The sequence below is a fragment of the Plectrocnemia conspersa genome, unplaced genomic scaffold (assembly GCF_051122295.1).
Source record: "Plectrocnemia conspersa isolate PC_06_02 unplaced genomic scaffold, ASM5112229v1 ptg000003l, whole genome shotgun sequence".
In the NCBI taxonomy this organism is placed as follows: domain Eukaryota; kingdom Metazoa; phylum Arthropoda; class Insecta; order Trichoptera; family Polycentropodidae; genus Plectrocnemia; species Plectrocnemia conspersa.
The window spans coordinates 8,546,503-8,571,400 of NW_028277167.1; the positions used below are offsets into that span (position 1 = coordinate 8,546,503).

A 24,898-nucleotide genomic window follows, 5' to 3' on the forward strand; every position below is an offset into this window, starting at 1 on the left:
GTTGTTCCACAAAACGTAGTTTTTGATTGGTAATTAGGTCAGGAAAGCTTGTAATATTTTAGTTGCATCCATTGTGGCGACTTCAGGAAAGTGTAATTTATATTATAAAAAATACATGACAGTTAAATTATACTTAGATAAAATCTTTCAAAAGTAGGCTTTTTATTTTTACAGAAAAAAGTTAAACGTCCCTTAATTTTAACATGCGCTTAAAAAGTTGTTTTTCTGATAGCCAGGGTACTTTTATTGGACAGAAGAGCACTCTATATATTACTCCCTTGAATCACACAAATGGTATTATAATTTTTTCTAGGTTGTTGTAACAATCTTTTGCCATGACTTTATTTTTTATCAAAGTAGCAAAACTAGCTCTTATGAGATAAGATACATGCAATCTTCGTAAAATTATATTTTTCAACGTTCTTATTGCAATCTACGTATTTATTGTACTTATTACCATCATTTCATAAGTCTAGGTATGGAATCAGTTTCTGTAATAAATGGGATTTAAGGCCAGGTTTGACCCAAAAATCAATACCCTACTAGGCTTTTGCACGTTTAACACTTAAAATATGGGGACATATCAATTTAAATTACTCAGTCTTTAAAATCTAACATCTGAGAATATTTATTTAATTATCTAGTATAAAACAACATGCTAAATTTTAATATCCCCAAAGATACAACAAAAAGAAATATTCCAAATAAAGATATCGGTCGAAAGTAATTTTAATGGCATATGTATAAAAAAGTCCACAATGTTATTTTTGATTTTAATATAAGGTTATCTAGTGAGAAAGAAAATTAACGATATTAAAACGATACAAATGATTATAGATCTGGTTATTATTTTTTTCTTAGTCGTATCTTGACACTATTGTTTCAAGATGCGACAAAAAATTATATGTATAACATTATTTTATATGTATATTTTTTTTTATATATTTAAAAAATACGTACTTTCGTGTATAAATATTTATACTGTATTAAATTTATTATAGTATATTTATACACAAAAGTAACTATTTTAAATACATATAAAATATTCTCTATGAGCTAAAATAACTCATTATTAGAGAATTTCAAGTATTCAATATGTACGATCTACCTCAATTTTAATTAATCATGACGATATTTATCAGTTAGATTGAGAAAATATAGTTAAATTTAATCTGTGATGATCAATTGGAATAATATTTATCACTAATTCAGATCTCATTGAGACTATAGAAATTAAAAAATGCCAAAATCTATATTCAGTTACAACCTAGGTATTTCAGGTTAATAGTCAGCGATTTATACCACTCGTCTATCATACTGGTCATTAGTAAGTAACTTAAGTCAAGCTTAAGTATCTCAAATGACTCAATCTTTAACATCTACCGTCTAAGAATATTTCTTTATTTAGCAATTCATTTATCTAGTAGAAAACAAGATTTATCAGTTTTAATATATACAGGAATTTGGCAAACACATAAAAAATTTATCGCAAGTAATTTAATGAATATATTTATGAAAAAACACTAAAAAAGTTTTAGATATGATGTAGCAAGAATTTTTTTTAAATACACAAATAGTATTTATACACAAAAGTAATATTTATTTTTATTTTTTACATACATATTATAATAGGTATTCTTTGTGAGCTAAAGTAGCTCATTGTTAGACAATTTTGAGTACTTAATATTAGTTCGATTTTATTTATACATGACGACAATAATCCATGAAATTAAGAAAGTTTAAGTAATCCTAATCTTTGATAATCGATCAGAATAATAATTATATAATTATCACTAATGCAGATCTCCTAGACACGATATAAATTTAAAAACACCAAAGTTTTTTAACCTATTTAGGCATATAACCCCTTACTTAAAAAAAAAAAATTATTGTAAAAAAATTGTACGGTATTTTAAATGAAGATGTGTTGCAAGAAAGGTTGTTTAAATCAAATATAAAAAAATTGGTTAGCTGTTTTAAGGTGATCAGGTAAAAAATGATAAATCTATTGTTTTCTATTCTGGTTTTGCCAAAATAAGTCAAGTATAGTTTTATTTTTAAATATGTACATAATAAGAACGAAGACTACACTAAAATTTAAATAAAAATATATAATGATATTTAGTGTTTATTTTTAATATATTGAATACATGTGCCGAAATAGCTATAACAAATAATTCAGAATATAAATATATATTGTCAAATAATGTATGTTACAATGATTTATTTGCATTTTCCCCAATGTAATTTATTGTCAGTTCGTTGTCAGATAATAAGATAGTTGATTTTCTTAGAATATTAAATTGATTATGTTAATAAGCAATCGTCTATATTTATATATTTATTAAATATGAAAGAAAAGACATATTTTTTAATTTAATGTTCACGTATAAAGAAAAAAAATACTGTAAACTATTTACTATTTCAAGCAGGTTATATTGATGAATTTAGTTGTGCTGCGAATCAAACTGCGTTATTTCCGATATATACTGCTTTTAGAATTTAAAATATAAATAATCATATTATATTAATTATCACCATCACAGTTTAGCCACGACCGGCGTGTTAAACGATTTGACGAGGTCTCTCAATTTTGATAATTAAATGCTGAGTCGCCCCTGTGTCCCTGGCGTATACCAGCCGTCGACATCATACCCCCACACCCTCGCTGTACTCCTCCGAGATGAATTGCGAATACGTCCCCCGATCCTCCCACACACCGCACAGGACTCGTGGTGGTTGTCGCGATGTCTGTGCCGACATAATATATGGTATGACACCTCGTCTCATGTATAAATGCATGTTGACAACGCATTTTTATTCCCAGAGCTCGTATTTTAGCCGACGCTCTCCAGTTGCGAATTGTAATTACGGAGGTCGAAATTTATTTCGTTAGACGTATTATAATTCATCGGTGGCTGTAAAATTATATTTAAATTGAGATATGTGAGGAATGCGAGAGCTTTGATAAAATGAAAAACAGAACGATGTACATAAATACTCTCATGAACTAGTATTGCTATATAAAAAATAAATATAAATATGTAAAGGATTAATTAAGTCCTTTTTAATAAAATATTGTCAATTTAATAGCAGCATTTTAACGGCCCCTTCATTCTAAGAAAGTACTAAAAAATCTATAGCTAGAAATTAATTTATTCATAGATGGATCGTATGAGAAAAGTCATTAAATAAGTGCCGAAATAAGATTGAAATAAAAAATATTATATTAATAATATTTTTACATTTAGGAACCATTCCATATTTTCACGAGCTGGCAACGTAGAATTATTTGGGCTGCTGTTAGTCTTCATTTCTATAAAATCATCGTTTAAAGATGCTCGCTATGAATCAAATTAAAGTTATATAGGTTATCTTCGAGGACTTTCTATTTTAATCACAATGATTGTATAAGAGTCCTGCTGGTTAATTTTATATTAGTTGCTCTTCGGCACATTCATCACTGTGCGTAGTTTTTCTAGATTTCTCGAGAAAAATCCCAAATCGAGAATTCTGAAAAATTTTCATAAGAGCTTTTTTTTATATAAATTAAATTTATGCAAATATTTCTTATTGTATTAAAAATCATTAACCGCTGATTTTTTTGTATCACTGCATAAAAAAGGGTGGGTCCGTGCCAAATATTTAAAAAGATGCTCATTTTCTTAGAAGGTCAGACGTATTTGAACTTCAACAAATTATTTACGATTTTCTCAACTTCCCTAATCTGTCTTATCTTTACTTTGATAATCTAAGAACTACATTAATAATCTGACAAGAAGAAACCGCTCGCGTGGAAATCAGCATATTGCAGAAATGTATGGGGGCTTTCCACAGAGTTACGCCATAAAATTTCCCTGTCGGCGAACTTAAGTCTAAAAAGGTTTTTATCTTTATATTGTTCGATATATACAAAATATAAAGTAACAACAGCTGTTATTGACAATTTTCTTTACGATTTGGATATAAATACCGGAGCTTGAAATTTTTCTCTTAATCCTCTTAAAATTGGTTTTCTTCAACGATCATCCATTTTTTTGCTCATCAATAATAATAAAAATATCTACAACTATATACCGTATTATTATAATCACATACTATATATTCTATATATTTTTTATATATAAAAATTTCTCAAAAAATGCCGAACTATGCGTCATATGACACCTAGATATTATTGACATTTAACGATAAAAGGTTTAATCACTTTAATCAAAGGCTTGGGTTGCTCTTTTGCTCCGTTGAAACATTTTGTTTTCTCTTTATAAAACCAAAACCTATTATCTTAACCACTTAAACGCCAGCGGCTTACCGATGAATCACTTCTTGATTATTTTTTTTACTCAAATTATTTTTTTAAAACAAGCTATTCAATTATTTACAATTAAAGATCATCGTACTAGCTTCGTGTATCAGTTAACCAAGTATTTTATATTTATTTTTATTTATTTTGTGATACTGACGCGTAAAGAAAAATAGCAAGTGACTCACTAAAAAGTCGCTGGCGTTTAAAGGGTTAAAATATATAAAAATTAAATAAAACCTAAATAACTCTTATTAAAACCGGTTTCAACAGTACGCAGTATTTTTGTGTATATAAAATATAATACCGGGGTACTAATTGAAACATTACTTTTGACAATTTGAAGTCCTCGGATTTCTATATTCAAGTCCAAGATTTTATTATTTATATGTATCTGTATTAAAAATAGTTTTTCTGTTGATATGAATGTTAAACGTTAAGCGTTATTTCTTTAACCAAATTTTAATATTATTTTTGACATAATTACATTCTGTCTAAAAATGCATTTTTGAATCCTGTTGTATTTGCTTTATATTTTTCTCATTATGATCTGTAATTAATGAAATAAATCAATTTTTTACAATGAAATGAAATCTTTTGGAAAATCTAAAAGAAAAGCAATAAACTTGTACAATAAATACAAATCCTTTTGAAACCTAATATCTAGGTTATTTAATTTATATTATACGCCATTTTAACATTTCTACTAATTATTTAAAGATTACATTATTTACAAATATTGAGCATAAATATATGTTTTTTAATGTGAAAAATTCTAAAATATAAATGAAAAGCTTTTGTTTTTTTACTAAAATTAAACATATTTTTGATATACGTTATATTTAAAAAAAATGCATTTTTGAAGCCCTTAGAAATTGTCTTATATCTTTCGCAATAAAATTATTATCAGTAATTTATTTTACGAAAAACATCATAGCATTAGTTTTACTTACAATGAAACTTTTGGATATTCTAGAAAAAAAATCATTATTTTGTACTATAAATATAAATATATTTAAAATTTTATTTCTAGATAATTTAATTCATATTACCCGCTATTTTATCATTTCTACTAATAATTAAAATATTTATTTATTTAATTAAAATGGAACAAATTACATTGATATATCATTAAACATATTTTTTGCGTAAGTACTAAAATTTGTTTAAATATTTATTTTTAATTAAATTTCTTGGGAATATCTAAAAAATATTGTACATTTTAAGTAAAATTTAGATGTGAGTACTTATATATAGAAATGCCTAACTGATTTCGATTATTCTCTGCACGTAAATTATTTTGGAAAATTCGTGTTTATTGAAAAATGTGATAAAATAAATTTATCGAAATATTCAAAAGCTTTTTTAAGTATCAGCCAATTTAACTGCAGTTATAAATATAAAATATAATTCCTAAATAATTGTCATCTTTTTTTAATGAAAGTAAAAAATCTAATGAATCGCTTACCACTTCAAATTTTTTTTTAGTGACCATGGTTGCTGAATGTTTTTAAAGAAATTATTATAACATTTAATTTTGTATAAATTGATCACTTGGTAAATATCTGCTGACGCAAATTTTGGGGCCCAATTTTTTTTAAATATATAGAGTTCATATATGCATAAAAAATATACATATGTATAACAAAATACGTACTTAGGTATCAACAGCACGACTGACTTAAATTGAAAAAATAACCAAATATAGGTATTTAATTTAAAAAAATATTCACATATTGACAAATATTTTGAATAGCACTTATATTAATTTTAATAACGATATTTTTCGGTATCAGAAACAATCCTTATTTAAATAAGAATATTAAGGTATTGCTTTTGATATGCAATAGAAAAACTTTAAGTTAGTCTTATTTTGATGTATTGTTTATACATTAACAATTCACGATAAATTCAATTCTGTGGTATATTTTTTAAGCGGTTGTAATTGTCCTGGCTTGTAATTTTTTTTTCTAGTAAAATTATACATTGAGAGGAAAACTTTGTTATACAGTTTATTTTTAGGATAAAAGCATCATTGAAAGTGTTCAGTTTAGGACCTGTATACGAAGGATATAAAAAATTCTTGTGAGAATTAAACACATAGTATTTCAAATAATGCATAATCTTTGGTGATTATATTTTCTTAATGGCTTCGTTGATCCATAAATAATACGATTTTTTGATATTTTTTATTCAGTACTGTACTTTAACTTACAACGATGAGTATGTATTATAAAAAAATAGAGCACTGTATAGAATTTAAATGCTTACATAATACATATCATATATGTGTACCACAATGATAATCACTGTACATAATATATAATAGAAATTATTTATAAATATTATACAGTAACACTGAGCTACTAAGATAATAAATAATATATGATATTAAAATTATTTCCCCTGTTCTTATAAGGAAAATTATAATAAAAATATTTAGATTATGTAGGTTTTGTGCTAGAAAATTTATTGCAAATATTTTTTTAATGAACAAACATTTAATTTAAAATCTCATGTGAATAAGTTACACGTTTAGTTATATTTTTTTTATTGCGTCGGAATATTCAGCCTTTATTTATTTATTATTATTTATTATCGCAATACTTGACTAAATTTAGCTTATATACGTTATTCTAAGTATTCCCATAATAAGTACCAGACGGGAATAAAAATCAATTGAACCGAATGGTAAAGGTAAAAATGTACCTTATCAATACACATTTATCAAATATAGTTTTATTGTGTTAAAAATTAGTTTAAATCATAAATTTCTAATATTTTTTGTAAAAAAAAACGGTATTATCGTACTACAAAGATATGTATTTAGTCTACGCATATAAAGAGAGCAGTATATATCTGACGTATAAACCTCACATATAACATCGCCTCTATCCAAGCGCGAAACAAAAGGAAACTGTGACAAATGCCTTTAGCCTGCGTCCTTCCGTATCAGGGATGGTCAAGTTCTAGGTCACATTTTATTACTTAATATATATAAAACAAGTATATGAAAATACACAAAGAGTCTCAGTGAAACTATATTTTTTAATTTAAATTAAATTTTCGATTTAAGATATTAAATTAATTTACTTTTTGGTCATTTCGTTTATTACAAACACAAAGTTCGATATCGTTGGAAGCTTCTGTCGGGTCCACCCTTATACAACCCCCGATATATATGTCATTGGGGGTAGAAGTCGAGGACATTAAGTGTGATCTAACGGCGGCCAACTGTGTGGCCAAATAAATAAATAAACTCTTCCCCTGCACATTGAGGGTTGCTCTGACGTCATTTGGAATTTTATGGTGTCGATATCGGAATAAACATTTGCCGAAAATAATTTCCCAAAGTTTCCCGGAAAAATCACAGAATGAATGAGAGAGGGGTCAGAAATTATGTATTCACAAAGGTGACAGAGATGTGTTTTGGGGTCCTGCGATTTTGATAAATGGTCCGTTTCTACCCCTCGCGAGCTTAACAACAATAACTGGATATTTATGTAGCCCATATTTAAAATATTTAGTGATGTGAACGCATAAATTCATGGCTAACACTCAATCTAGTAAATAAACGGTTTTGTTAGTCGAGTGTTAGACACGTGATAATTAATGTACGATGTGAGATTCTCAAATATTAAATATTATCGGTTAAAATCTAACTAATGGTTTTGTCAATATATTTGCGATTTATTCTCATATTGTTTTCGAGAGATCTGCTAGAATTCGGTTTTCTATATGAATAGTATCTTAAAATATCGGTTATTTTTCATTCTAGTTATATGTACTTTATTTTGAATAATTTTGATAGGGATATCTACTTTTTTTATTAACAGAATCTTAACCCATATGAAGATGAATAATTATAAATAAATAAATGCTGCTGCCCAATAATTGTGATTTCTGATTTCTGACTATAGTTGTTACTTAAAATCATAATTCATTATTTGACTGTTGATCACTTAAAGCAACTTTTGCTAATAATTAGTAGACACATTTGCGATAGATGATTAAATTCATATACTGAAAAATAAACGCTAAAATTGTGAATTTTAGAGAAAATTACTACGCCTTAAATTTATTATGTAACTATTCGCCGACTGATTGCTTTTCACAAATAATAATATTAAGTGTTATTTGTATTAATTTTAAACCAAATTACAATCTATGTAACCCAAAATATCTAAGCACATCTCATGTCTTACCAATAACAAATATACTTTAATGGCTTTTTATCTGAAAAATAATCATTACGTTGTCATTATTATGTTATGCAGCAATATTTGTTCTCAAATATTTGAGATGCATTCGTATACATGACGATATCATAATCTAATGGTGTCATACACGGGGCTGTTAACTGGCGTCAATAATTGTCGCTGTTGACACGGGCGACGAAGTTAAATACCCCCGCGACTCGGATAAAACTACCCCTCTAGATTTTGAATAAGCACATTTGAATTTAAATGATGTATCTGGGCAACAGATGCGGTGCCATGGGTCGTTTGTCAACGGGCAACAACCGGGGACGGTGTGCAAATGAGGCGCTATTAAAACGGGACATTTAACCGAAACCATTGAGCCATCTTCCCGGTCGGATGCGCCTCGACACAATTGTCCATTTACTCAATAACTAGAAAATTTTCATTCGATTACCATAATCTGACATTTGTGAGTATATTTGCTGAATAAAAGACGCGTAGAATATAATTCATGTGAAGAATATACAAAAATTTTTGAAATTCATAAAAATTTAACTGTTGAATGATATTGATTTTTTTCCATCATCCGACAAGGGTATGCAGATTGAAACATTTTATTTATCAAATAACTTATTATTTTATAATCTGAATGACAGAACTCACACGAATATTTAAAAAAATAATTTATACGATATATTTTCCTTAAGGGTGTTCCTCAGGGATCCAACCTAGGCACTGCTTTTATACAGCAGTTACGAATTTCAATTTTATTTTGTATGCCAATGATTTAATTTTTTAAATTGCAATTGCTCTTTGCAGACTCTCTCTCTTTCTCTCTTTTAATACTGATTTAGATTATCTATAAGCAATTTATTTTTTTGTCATTTGTAAAATGGCATTTGATCTAATTTTTTCGATTTTGTTTACCATCTGAATATTCATATAAATTCAGTGAAAACGTTCTAGCTTGAGAACAAACTTCAGTAAGAACATGATTTATTATATTTTTATACCCAAAGTGTAGAAAAAGTAAATTGTCCATAAAAACTGTTGCTACTTTACATTTTTAATATAATATTTCTAACAAGATAAAGTAAAAAACTCAGTTTGCGATAAGCATATTTTATAGCGTAACACTTTGGAAAGCCCCCATATATTTTTGCAATCTACCGATTCCCACGCGAAGCATTTTTATTATCTGATTGTTAATGCAGTTCTTACATTTCCAAAGCAAATTTACGGTTATTGACAGTTAGAGTAGTTGAGAAAATCGTCAACGTTTTTTCCATTCAAATACTTCCGACCTCTATTAGGAGCATATTTTCAAACATCTGGCACGGATACACCCTTTCTTATGCAGTAATATAAAAAATGTAGCGTTTTACAATCATTTAAAAATTTTCGTACAATTTTTTTAACAAAAAAAGTCTCTTGAGAAATTAAAAAATGAGAATTCTTGATTTGGCATTTTTATCGAGAAACAATTTACGAGAAGAAATAATAAATCACCCGCGATGGTGGTTAATTAAAATAAATAAATAAATGTTTGATTTAACTTTGAATGACTGCTTAAGTAAAATAATAAATCTTAAGTGATCATCGAAATCGAAATGAAATCTCGAGTGGATTCTGATGGGATTTTATTTTAAAATATCCATATGAAGGTGCTGCTTGTCTTTTTTTTTAATAAGGTTATAAACATTTTCTTGCTCTTAATTAGTTATTAGCTAAGTTCATTAAAAAGTAATGTATAACAAAACGTTTGTTATTATAATTTAAGAGGAAAAAAATACAAAACCTTTTACGTGCTTCCTAGCTATAATTTAGGTTTACGTTAACTCTTCGCAGCTTATATAACATAGTCGTTGAGTAAGTGAATTATTATTTTTTTGCAGCTGTTTTTAAAATAACCACAGCTCAATCTTTTCCAAATTATAAATATATTTTTTTTATTAAATACAGCGAAAATTCGTATTGGTCCAAAAATCATTACAAAAGACAAAATAAAATGATCAAAGGATACTAAAGCACTTCTTACTCACTAATCAAATAAGATGCGTTAAATGGGAATATCTGTATCTAGTTTAAATATATTAAGTGATCTATATTATCTTGAATAAATATTGATTTTATTGAAATATGATTATCGACGCATGTATATAAAAAGATGCATTATTTATATTTTTGTTAGTGAGTGACATTTAGTGATCTTAACCGCTTATTATAAGCTCAAAAAAAATTAAGATGCACATTCATTCTGGAATTAAATATAACAACGAAATAAAAACGGCAAAATTCGATATCATTAGAAATTTGCCAATTCAGCTGGCTCAAATGATATTAGAGTAAGAACAAATATTTTAAACATATTTTGCTTAATCTGCTATTTAACTTATATTATAATTAAAGGATGTTAGATTGTCACTCGCTGTTTAACGCATCAATCGTGAGTGTAAGGTGGAGACGAATTGTTATTCAACGTGGAAGAATAAGAGATATTAATTTTATGGCTTAAATGCCAGTAGGATGACTCTTTATACATTGTATAATAAAATATATATATGTGAAAAATTAAAATTATTTTTATATTGGATGTTTTTTAATTGTACGTAAATAATTTTCCAAAAATTCTAAAATCTGTTTCTGGCATTTAGTTTTAAATTAAACCTTATGTATAAACTCGACAGGAAATTCTATGAATATAATTAATTCATAATATTTAATTTAACTTAATACTATACTAAATATTTTGAACTTGTACTATAAATTTTCTCATTTCATTCTGAATATTTTAGTTTTGATTTTGCTTGTAAACTTATATCATAATAAGAACTCATATATTGTAAAATATAGTTCGCAATAAAAAACCACAAATGTATTTTTAATTTGTGCTATTTTGAAATGTATACTTGGTATCGTTTTATCCATTTCGCTGTTAATAAGCTTTAATCTTTCCCCAAAACGGTGACAAAATATCTCAATGCGGAATTCAAGAAGACGTCGCTTATATGGATTTTAGAAAGCCTTCGACAAGGTTTGTTTTTTTTAATAAAAAAATTGTCTGCCCTTAGTTGCTCTTTAACTCAGCTATTGCGTTTTTTAAGCACCGTAGGCTGTATTTTTCTTTTGTATGCAGATGATTTAAAATTGTTAAAATGCATTCCTCAAACTTTTTACAAAGCGATTTAGATACTCTATGAAGATGGGCTTCTGTCAACCGTTTGCCCTTTAGTGTCAAAAAGTACCATACTGTGCCATTTTCTCGATCCCGTTCGCCATCAGATTATTTTTACGATCTCAGTGGCAGTGGCGTAGGTATGGCCCCGGGCGGCACTTGCTTGGGGGCGGCATATTCGCGATGGGATATTCATAACCCTGAATGCACTAAAACTTAAATAAATTTACAAATAACAAGATCTTAATAATAACCAATTTATTATTTTAAGAAATGCTGATTTTATGACCCTACAAAAGATGTATGGGGGGGGGGGCAATTTTTAGAATCGCCCTGGGCGGCACATGTGGGAAAATTTTGGCTAGAGAAACTTCAACTAAATATCGGAATCACTTTTAAGAGCAAGTGAAGATTCTCTCTATACGTTAAGATGCTCGGCTCTGTCTGTCAGTTATTCGCGTCCTCTATGAATCAGGATATATAATTTGGAATCCCTGAAAAGGTTCACCTTCATAATAAGATATTTGGATATTACCTGTTCTTGCATATCAGCACCTTTCTTTTAGGAGCGTTGGGATATGATTTGCTGAGTTTTCTTAGAAAGTTATATATCGCTAAGCATTTATTTAAACTACAGAAAGGTGCTGTTCTCGAGGAATTCCAGTTTTGGGTTCCGGAACGTCATGAAACGTTTTCGGTTCCTCTTCTGATTTCACACTAGCCGACTCGCCTATGACTGTCACCATCCCGCGCCTTAATACGCTTTCATTGCAAACTGCTCTATTTAATGTCAGCTACCATGTAATATTTTTTATGTATTATAATAATACTATGTATAGATTTTTAATAAAATTTTAATGCATTTGGGTAACTTGTTAGCTTACTAAAGTTTAAATAATTTAAAAAAATAAATAAATATGCATTTAGAAAATAGGAAAAATGTTGCAAATTTTCTCAAAAATAATTTCAAAATATTATATAAAAAATATTTTAATTGAGTAAATCTTTCTTGCATTTTTTTTATTATTTTTATCAAGTGTCATAATTCTAAAAATATAATAATAAAGACATAAAACGTTAAATATTAGTGCGTGTTCACGAAAGCGCGAAAAAGCGATTCGCGACGCCAAGTACAAGGGTGCGTTTCGTTGCATTGTTATGTACACCATTATCAGAGCGTGCCGGGATTTTAACATAATTTCACACTAAATCCATTGCACCGTAATGGGATTCCCCTCGGATATTTGTTGCGGCCCTGAACGCATAAAAGTCACTCGTAATAATTATATTATATTATCAACGCGACAACCGCTCTTATAATAAAGGCCCTCTATGCGACACATCATTTTGTGTTTGTCGGATGTCGAATTATGTTTTTTTTTCTTATCAGATCATATTTATTAATATGTCAAATTTGATAATAATAATAAATAGGAATCATTGTGGACATTAAGTATTATAAATAAATTGTGTTATGACGCCATAATTCGATACGACCATGTTTACATTTTAATCCAAGCATTGTTTAGATTGACATATCAATACATTTGAATCTCTGCTTCAAAATTAAAATACAATGTACTGTGACTTATGAAATTATACAAGACAATATCTCAATGTCTGCAATATTATTTTTAAATATATTTGGTTCTCTTAGTTGCTCCTTGAAAGTTAAGTGACATGTAGTAAATTACTAATACCCTTTTTAATATAGCACAAATGGTATAAGTATGATCAATACGATGAACTTATACCACTAATAAATATAATAAGATTTCTTAGCTAAAATACAAATAAGCAAAATTTGATTATTCAGAAATCACAGTCAGTAGGCAGTATTTATAAATGAATTTCACTAATCTACTCTTTTTGAATAAGCCCATCAAATACATTTAAACTATTTCGATATTATACTGATATTTTTTTTTAAATAATACTCTTTCTTACATTTAAATATTGACATAAGAAATAATGCTTCACTGATTGTAATTTCTGAATCGAATATAGTTGCATTGAGATGTACGGTATATGACGTGCGAATATTGCGATAAAATATGCAGCTGATTTATAGTGATTTTTAAAACCCTTAAAAGTTTTAATTAGGTGTTGCTTTTTATTATTTCTCTTGCAATATTTTATTATGGCGATCATCAGTCAAGTATAATATAAAGCGCTTGACGCTTTGACCGTGAGAAAAAAACTTGTAGCAATACGCGATAAAATCGCAGTAAATTAAATGCCAGTATTTACGAGCCATTGTTATTCTGACAAGTGCATTTTGAATGAAACAAATACAAATACAATTGTATTACATTGATAAACGTAGGATGTTAAACACAGAATGACAAAAGTGTTGAGTTTTCAAATCTCCACGTGCTAAAACGTTGAAGATTACGCTAATATTCAAATAAGAAAAACGATAAATGCAATTCCAGCACAAAAGTAAAATGGTATAAGTCGCTGTCTATTGTCCTAAAAGATCTGGGCTCAAATCTCATATGGACCTTAGTGTTTTTCTTTTATAATTATATCGTATTTGGGAGATCTGAATTAGTGATTATTATATTATTGTAATTCTGATCAATTGTCATAGATTCGGCTTACCTCAATTTTTTCAACTCACAGATAACCATCGTGATAATTAATTAAAAATCGAGCTAAGTCGTACATATAAGATATAAAATTCTAATAATGTGCTACTTTAGATCATATAAAATATATTATATGTATGTATTAAAAAAAAAATTGGCAATCGCGTCTAAATGGATAGTAAGGAAAATTTCACCCAATGAAACCAAGCGTTTATAAACTCATATAATACACTTTCGTTCAGAATCTTTTTTCGTCAGTAATTCTAATCGGAATTTATTTCTAATAAAAAATTTCATCTGATGTCACTATTTTATGACACAATAGAGTTTATACGAACCATTACAAAACATTGGAGAATATTAAGAAAGCAACCGCTTCCCTCTTCACGTCAATTCTGGCTAATAGCGACTTCCGAAATCCAGAGTTCAATCTAGTTTTCAAAGACGATTGGATTTCATTCAAGACCTATTGTTGCACAATTATTTATAATTAGTGAGCCATATATATTTTTCAATTCATGCAAATATTCTTATGAAAAATTAATAGTTGTTGCATATTATTTCTATCACTATTAAATTGCTTTAACTAGTAATTTTATAGGGATAAAAATATTTTTAATAATTCTTACGGAAAAGTACTTTAAGCAAATGTCATTAACCTGAATTATGTATAATACAACAAAAAACGGAAAATAAATATAAGCTGTATACATTTATTTATAAAAAATAACTTATTGATATTTTTATACACAATTCATATTTCGGAGTATTAATCTAAAGGTAAATTTATATGTAGTGCTCGAAAGTATTGATATGCTATTGTATGATACATAATATAAATATATTCAACAACTACTATCAATACAAATTGAATACTGTATCAAAAAAATTGAACCAGTTATTTACTAGTGTGGGTTTTTCTATAATATATACAAAAAATAAGTGACTCAACACCTGGTCATTAAAAACATGGATGTAATAAATTCTTTCTTTGACTTTTCTTGGGGTTTAAATGTATCCATATCAATGTGCCTTTAGATAAATGCACCCATACTTAAGATTTAAATTAAAAAATAATATATTGGCAGAATCACACATAAACCTACTACGTTTCTTAAATTCTAACACATCTGAGAGATCAGAGTTAGTGATGTATGATTACAATTCGGTCAATTATCTCACATAAGTTTTCTTAGCTTTGCATAATCTCAGCGACAAAAATCAGTGTTTGGTAATTTAAGCCGAGCATAATATTCGCATAATAATGATTTATTACATCTTTAGGTAAAATATAATTTAATTGCAATTACCTAAAAATATTATTTTCTATTAAAAACTTTGTTATAAAAAATATCTAAAAATGAATTGTCTATTCTTATCCTTGAAATTAATTTCGTAGTAAATCGCTTATTTTCCTTTATAAATAAACAATTTTTACCTTAATTAGATATAATTAATCATCTGAAAAAGCACATTGCTGAGATCCCATACGTACAATTACGTATGGGATCCCATCAATGCCATAAAAATATTTTTAAAACTTATTTTGAAAAATGTTAATTTATTAACAGTTAAACTATTACTTAAAGCAAAATGGATCGAAATTATTTGCGCAAAAAATGCTAGTACATACTAACGATTTAACGGTTTTCATTAGGTTTTTTAAGTTATGTCAAAAGGAATTTTAGAGTTATTCCCAAATAAGTCCCTAATTGATCGTTACTTTTCGTCGCGAATTGCAAGACTTCCGGGGCGCTGATTCTTTGAAATAAAAAATAATGAAAATAATATGCATCGAATATTATAAATAGCATTGAATTGAATGGGCACCCATTGAAATCTGAGAAACACTTGGCGACCCATCCGTGAAATTCGCCGCGTTTTTACACTTCACCACTCGCATTGATCGCCGTCGGGAATAATTGCGTGTGTCCTTATTATGACGATTTATCGGACCGTGCCTTTTATTTATGTCAATAAAAAAATCGCTCATACTACTACTGCATACATAAGGTCTCGTTTTCATTATTATATTTCGTCCGCACCAAAATCATTATGAAGAAATACACTGAGGCACTTTGTATAGTTCGGTGATCAATTATCACGCGTCGATTGATCCCCAACGGCGAAAAAAAAGCAAATGCACTTTTTTATTACTCGTTTTGTTCGATGACTTTTAGAGAACGGTTTTTTGGGGGTATTATGTGATGTTAATAAGTGTTGATATTTTTATGATTTTTACGCGCTGGAAGTGACTATTGAAAAATTTCAAGTGCTAATGTAATTTATTATATATACAGGATCTTTGATACTTTTATATATTCGTATGTGTGTTAGAGTAGAATAAAATAAAAGTATGTCACAAATTGATATTGGTTTTAGCCACAACATCACTATTTTGTTTCGAAGAGTGTGCGTAATAAAATAAGTACATATGTACATATGACACGAAAGATCGATGTACTAGAAAAATATATTCTAGTTAAATTCTAGATAGTATATATATATTTAATAAAAAATCATAATAAACCTTTCGTCCTTACGGTGTTTTTTAAAAATAAATTACATATATATTGGTTTATGCTACAATTATAATTGAAAACAAACAACAACTTTTTAAATATTTTTTACTAAGTTTGGTGTTTACACTTTATCGTATTTAAATAAAACCATAGATTATTACACAACATGAGTTGGAAATTTTATCTTTGCTTTTCTCTTGTTGACTTTATTTCTATATATTTAAAGGAGCTTATTCCAAAATCTAGCAAAACATCTACTCTTTTAAAAAGGAGTAGATGTTTTGCTAGATTTTTAATAAATTATACGTAATGTTAGCCTGAGCATATTATTAACCATATGACATATGTAAAGTATCATCTTGATTAATCAATAATAGATTAATGAAATACCAAATTAAAGAGGAGAAAGATAAGAAGCTGATATTGATATTATGCTTTTTTGTTTTCTTTGAATAGGAATGAATTCTGACAATTATTTACCGACGTAAAATAATATTAATAATATAAGTGATCTTAATAAAAATACTTAATCTTTACCCTAAAAATAAAAAAAAGTTCGTTTCAAATATATATTATACGTGCTTTTAACATTGATTTATTTTCGTACATATTTTAGGTACCAATTAAATACGAAAGCATAGGACCGCCTATATATTTTTTTGAATCTATCTTTCAATCCTGACATTCAGCAAAACTTTTATCATTAAATATAACGTGGGTGAATCGCCCATCAGCTATTCGTCAAGACAACTATAAATTATTTAGTTTTCTCTTCAATCTTCCAGTCAATCTCTCCGTAATCAATTTATTGATTTTTCTCCATACTTTTCTTGTATTTTTGTCTTGCATTTTCTACTTATTCGTCGCCAATTTTAAGTTTCAAGTATTTTTAAATAATAAAGTTTGGAATATTCAATACGTTGCGTTGCTTGCTTGATCCCAAAGTTGATTACCATACATCCAAATTTGTATACACACAATTTATTCTCCACTGTAAGCTAGAACGTTTTGTCTGTTAGCTAGTAATATTTTTTTTATAGAGTTCTAGTTGTTGTTTTTTTACTCCAAATATAGGTTTTTCAGGTAAGGTGCATCCCCAAATATTTTTCACAATCCGATTGTTGAATTCTTGAGATTTTCTTGGAGATAAGTAAACGGGTTTTCACGAGAAGCCATATTAACTGTGTCGTCAGTTAGCGGAGGTAGTCCTTTTTGTAGTTGGAAAGTCTACAGTACTAGCCCTAGTACGCTGCCTTGAAGTACTCTAGTTTTATTGGACAGATGTATGATTTTTCGTCTTAATATTTTGCTATAAAATATCTATTGCTCAGACATGATTTCATGATTATTTCTAATGGCATACTTTGTGGAAAGTCTGCTTTAGGTATATTCAGGGAAGCAGCTGAGCAATGCTTCTTTTCTTGTAGTTTTTTTATTAGGCTCGTGTGCCACTTTGTGTATTTGTTCAACTATTACATTCCCTTGCCTGTATAGAAAGTATGTTAAATGTAGTTTTGATCCAATGACACTGCCTTGTAGAATTTCAAAATTTATTAGTATGTTCTTTCTATATATTTATTTCACAAGGAGCAAATAATCTATTCAGTAAACCATTAACTCTCTTAGTAATTAGATGATAGTCATGTAAATTATTAGTATTATTTCTTGTCGTGATAATTTTATCAAATAATATTTTTTATTCTTCAAAAAATTTTTGGTGTAGCTAATTATTTATGTATTCTAAATACTAAAGTAATTTTAAACGTTAGAATAATTTAAAATATGTTTCAATGGAGTATGTTTTTTTTACATGATGTTGTACCTATATATTTAAAGTTATTTTATATATTTATTTAGCTTTTTAAAACCTGACTCGGTTCATTTTTTTTCATTCATTCGAAAAGCATTGTTCTCTCCTCGGAGTCACTATAGACTGAATCGTTTACGCTTCACTATCATCCCTCTATTATTTATTGTATTCAAACAATGCCGAAATACAGGGTAACTTCCCTAATACGATATCATAAATAAAAAATGTGCTCTAAATACAAACGTATTTATACGTGTTAACTGTATATATTTATTAATAAATAAATATAAAAAATGTAAATGCGAATATATTATATAATTTGTACGATCTAATAAACGTTGATTAAAAATAATACCTTTAATTGGTCCAAGTACAAAATAAGCCTTTTATTAATGGTGAAAAGGCGTTTTTTTAATACATTAAATCCGCAAGTAGTGCCCCGAATGTACGAAAGTCTTTGGAAATGCGAAAAGAATGGGGATAAACAATAAAAGTCAGCTCTCATCCGTGAAGTGTCTCCGCGTGTGGGGCGCAGCCTCCAAGGGTCAGGGCCCCCCGAGACTCCCCGGGAAGCCCGGGAGTGGGTATTGTGAGAAACACCCCCCGTCGTCATCCATTTATCGACAGCTCTGCGCCTAAAGGCGCCCATACACACACGAGAAAAAATATCGATGCATTTGGCGGGGTAAATTTTATTAAATTTTAGCTATATGCTACCTCGCCATATCCTCGTTATTTGATGTCAATAACACATTACATGACTTTGTGTAAAATTTAATGGAGCATATATATATGATATAAAATTATTTTTAAGACTTATTAGACTTATAAATTTAGTTTTATAGCAAAGCGTGTGCGGGGAGCTTTTTTATTTTTTCAGTTGACAATGTACCATCGGCGCTTGAATGCGATGTCAATACCGTGTACCAGATATGGTGATTTTCATAATGTCTCCATTGTCAGGGAACGAAGTGGGAATGGGGCGTCAATAAGCGAGAACGTAAATAACAGAAGGTCCGCATTGTAGACGCCATTGTTCGCCGTCGGGATCTTGAAACGACTTTAATGCTTGCATTAATGACAATATAATCAAGTGCCCCTAAAGTTTCTTTAGAAAAAATACAAGGAAATGAAAAAAAAGTGTTTGTGTAGCTTGCATGTTGCTTTGTACGTGGGATAGTTTATTTTAATGGGATTATAAATTTTATAATCAGAAAGGCACTGAAAAAACGAATTATAAAAGTTACTCAAGATGATCATACTATGCAAAAAAAATACACAATCGCTACAAATATGGTCAATAAAATTAGCTTCTAGATTTTGCAATTTTAGCAATATATATTATTACTATTTAATATTGCTTAAAGATGATTGAGTAGCTGATTAAAATGTCATTATAAATATCAATTTACAGACTAAGTTTTTAGTTGCCAAAATTTGATATATCGACTTTTGTTAGTTTTGTATGAATTTCAAGATTCGAAGTCATCACTGATGAGAGAATCAAATTTATTTTTAATGCATATTTACTTTAGAACTAAATAACATTTTTTTTGTTACATAAAAAATTAGTATGTAGTAATCTCATTAGGGTCGGCAAAATTTCAGGAGTAACATTAAATTTTGATAAGGTCAACTATTTTTTGAGACCTTTGGATTGTAAAATAACTTTACAATCAGTATTTTAATTTGTTTTTTTTTAATCTTAGTTATGTAACAGTGAATGTGTATTACCGGTGTAGTTATAATTTCACTAGTTAAAATGTATTATTTTTGCGTAAACTTTGTTATAAAAACCATGAATGCTTCTAGAATCAAAAGCGGTAATATACGATGGTATGTCGAGTTCTTTTAATTGTACAACAAATTTATGATTTTTTTTCGATAGCAACTCTACTGTCATCTCTGTCATCGGACCCTTAAAAAATTACAATCAGTAATAAATTATTAATTAATAATACTATAAATTTTAGTCAAACCATAAAAATCATTATTATCTGTAATTTTATTTAAAAGTGCAATATGTATGTTACAGTGAATGTGTATTATTAGTGAAATAATATTTTAATTAGTAAATATAATTTTACTAAAACAGTAAGTTAAAATGTATCAAACATTTGATTTACAAGTTCACTGCTCATTATCAGTATAAACTGTATTTGTTATATAAAATTAAATATTATATAATTTTTTCTTCTGTTAATCTGTAAATCCAGCATAGATGACAACCAAAAATGACAAATATTTTATTTAACCCTTTAAGTGCCAAAGACTTAATAGTGAGTAAGATGTTATTTCTCTTCATGTGTCAGTATCTCGTTTTTAAAATAATTATAAAATGCTTGGTTTATTTATAAATGGTGCAAGCACAATACTCTTTACAAATTAAGAAATATTAATTTGTGAATAATTAATATTTTTTAACAAATTAATTTGTTTTTAGAAAAAATATCAATAAGTGACTCACGAGTGAGTCGCTGGCGTTTAAGTAGTTTTATTTGCGTTGTTGTTTCTTAATTTATATTTAAATGTTACTACTCCAATGTACTGAAAAATATAAAACTAATATTGCGAGCTAACTAATTTATGCGGTATGTTATGGGAAAATTTAATGAATAGAACATATACACGTCATTACAATTATTTTAATTTATTTTTTAATAAATTAAAAGTCCATTTATATTATATATATATTTGTATATTTGTTACACAACATGTAACTAATTTATGATTTAAAAGAGAAATTCTATTATTGTTTTTGTATTATTTATTATAGCCGGTATATTTCTCCCGTTATTATTCAATTAAAAACTTTTTGATTTTTCCCCGAGCGAATTGTTCTTTCGGCCGATTGCACATCAATTATTCGTGTTTATTAAATTTTTCCCATTAATTAGATGCGAATGGAAACGCAGATGTTAGTTGGAGGCAAAATCAAAGCCGTCTCGCGTTTCGATTGTTCGCGGCCGACTCAAAGAAAGGGTTTGTTCTCTTTCATGTTATAGAGAAAGTCTGTGTATAGTACGAAAATAAACATAAGGTTATATCGTTTAGTATCCCCTCTATAGGAAATGAGTCGCATTATATTAATGATCCCAGATATGATACTTTGCCTTTTCAATTTATTTTTAGCACAAATTTTCAATAAAACAATAAGGTGCTCAAATTTAATGATATCTATAAACGACACAGCAAATTTTCAATTTTTGCCACAAATGTAATAATTAAAAATGAGGTTCATAGCATTTTTTGATCACACAAGATTGAGTTATAAAGGGTTTTAGCACCCAAATAAAAATATGAAGGTGGTTACTGTGTGAAATCGTAGTAGGAACAGCGTAAAAGTGGCTTTCCGATCCATCGAACAAGGGACCGGTCCTCGGTTGGCTAAACGGTTTTGTCATCGTACGCTGCGAGTACACTTCCCGAAGACAGATCCTTGGCCGAGTTGAACTCCAACGTCTAGAACCCCTGTCAAGAGCTCGTCAGACCTCTGCATCGACACGCAGACCACCTTTGTCTTGGCGTACAGATATCGGATTACAGAATGGACGAAATCGGACCGATCGCACAGGGTGCTCGCGAAACGCTTATATCATATAATCCAGTTAGGTTATATTATAATGTAGGTGGCATTCTTTGGCAAAGAAACAAAATCTAAAGAACTAACCCTCAGGCTAACGGTAATCAAAGTCGTGGGCGGTGTATATATATATTTAAAAGAACGCGATTTTTAAGAGCAAATTTGATGTTAAGGAATACGTATAGGTATATTGTTTTTATTTTTTTCTATTAACGTTTGAGTAAAGTTATATTTGTAATATACTGTCTATATTTTTATATAACACTAATGATTCCCTTGAACCAATCAGTCTAAGAACTAAGTTTATCCGCATTGATTCCTACAACAATATTAGAGATTCTGATTCTTGGCACTTTTTGATTCGAGATTTTTATTTTAATATATGTTATTTGTATTAAATTTATAAAAAAAATATATAAGCCATTTACAATACATATAATGATATTATAATTATATCAAATTATACATAAAGGAATTATAAAGTAAAACTTACACATTTTCTTTTTCTAATTTCAATGTTCTTTATTGATTATTTATGTATTTTTTCGCTAAAAACTCTTATTAATTATGTGACCTATTCAAAAGTTTTTTTTTCTTGTAATAAAGATTTTTTTCTGTATAAAATCACTTTCACTTTCTGTCGACGTGTGATTAATGAATTAGATTCCAATATCTCGGATTATTTTCTTAACCCACTTTTTCTATTTTTAGGCCTAATAATTATTTTTCTTTATATTTTAATATGCAACTTCTAGATCATTAGATCATTTAGAAAATGAATCATTTGTTATAATACGTGTATTACTAAGTTCTACATTGATTAATTTCCTTGAACACTTCTACTGATATAAAATAATCTTTTTACCTTTTCAACAAAAATAAAAATTTATGCTTTATATTCAATCATATTCATTTAGTAAATCTAACTCAAACAAAAATATTATTTTAACAATGTATTACCAACTTAAATTTGAATAGTTTGCACTTGATAACAGCTTATTTTAAAATGTCAATATATTTAATAGCGTTGTCTGTAATGTCTCAGACTAGTAACTCCGAGGTTGCGAGTTCGAGCCCCAGCAGCTGCACTCAAATTTTTATTTATAAAAAATGCGCTATTATAAAAAAATTGGTCGCAGCTGCAATGACATATATTGGTTGTAAATTATATTGCACATAATAATTTATAATTTAAATATATATGGTTAATACTTACTTGTAGGTATTCATTATATCTAATTGACTTACTTAGTTGGTACAGATTTACCCCATTGTAACGCATTAGGCTTACGCCTGTCAAGTTACAACGGTAGATTTAATATTTTTTTTCAAATTATTCAGTAAGCTCATTTTTATTAATTCTTGAAAGTATTGAAAGATACAAATATTTAAATAAAATATACTTCATATTTTCAAAAAACATTTTTTTATTATTTATTTATATATTTAAATTGAATTAAAATCATCGTGACATAACAAAAGGTTACCCCAATGCGTCACGATTGTCAAAAACTGTGCAGATGATTTTTAAAAATGTCAATATCATGCAATTGTTAACGTATTGAATATTAAGAGTTTTAGTACTTAAAGGGATTTAACTATTTAAAGTAGTAACTATTAAGTAAGAATAATTTTTCTTATGTGCAATATATTTTTTGATGTGTTATATATTTATTTATAGTAAAATAAATTATTTTTACTGTAATATATTATATATGTTATAAGTCTAAGAATTTAAAAGCAACTTTCACAAAATTATGAAATATTTATTTAAGAATCAATATCACCATTTTAAGTTCTTCAATAATATTTTACATATTAAATCTTGTGTTTTTTTTAATTTGTGATTATTTCTCAGGATTCAGGAGTTAAAATTTCAAGATAATCTTGGAAATTTCCCAAGAAATCCAGAGACAGAATTCTGATAAAAGTGATTTGTAATTTTCTAAAGAAAGACATAACGATCGTCTGGAAGTCATTGAATAAAATATATAAACATAAATGTATATAAAAATGTTTTCGGAAAGAAATTCGAGATATTTGGATCAATTTGATTAATCACGCTAAATTTACATATCTACGATTAAGGATAGTAAAATTGATAGTGATTTTATACACCAGGAATACTAATTAAAATGATAGACAAAGACTTCTTAATACGTCGCTTGATATATAATTGTATTAGAACCTGTCAAATAATTTATATTTTCACTGGTAAAAATGTATTCCGATATAATTTTACTGAAATGACATATTTTAAAAAATATTTTCGGTATAGTTTCGAGACTTTTTAGGAATAACCAAACGTATTATTTATTTATTTTGCTGCATTGAATCCAGTTGTCTAGTTATTGACCTCTTTGAATAATAATAGAAAGTGGGTGGTTTTGAAGGCAATGTTCCGCTTCTCTTATTTCTTGTATGTAGGTACAATATAAAAAGGACTGGTTTCTTTTTTGTATATTTATTCTTGCTATGATTTTTTCCAGAGTCGGGGTCCGGGAATTTGTCCCCTCTTCCCCCTTCTCAGTAGGCCTGTTTGTGGGGCATATACTCGACTCAAATCTGAGTCAAATATACAACCATCTGCACTAGTTTATTAAAATTATTTATGTCAGTCTGGTGCGTCATCTTGATTAGGAATAAAACCAACGACCCCTGCAAAAGGTCCCTTAGTAAAGAAAAAATCAAGAGCAAAGGTCCTAAGAATTT

General features: G+C 28.1%; 1 protein-coding gene across 2 annotated transcripts in view; it reads left to right on the forward strand.

Moving 5' to 3' along the window:
• LOC148236529 (paired box protein Pax-6-like) overlaps positions 1-24,898 on the forward strand; it is a 103,553-nt gene that overhangs the window by 24,528 nt on the left and 54,127 nt on the right. The gene's annotated exons all lie outside the window — the stretch shown is intronic.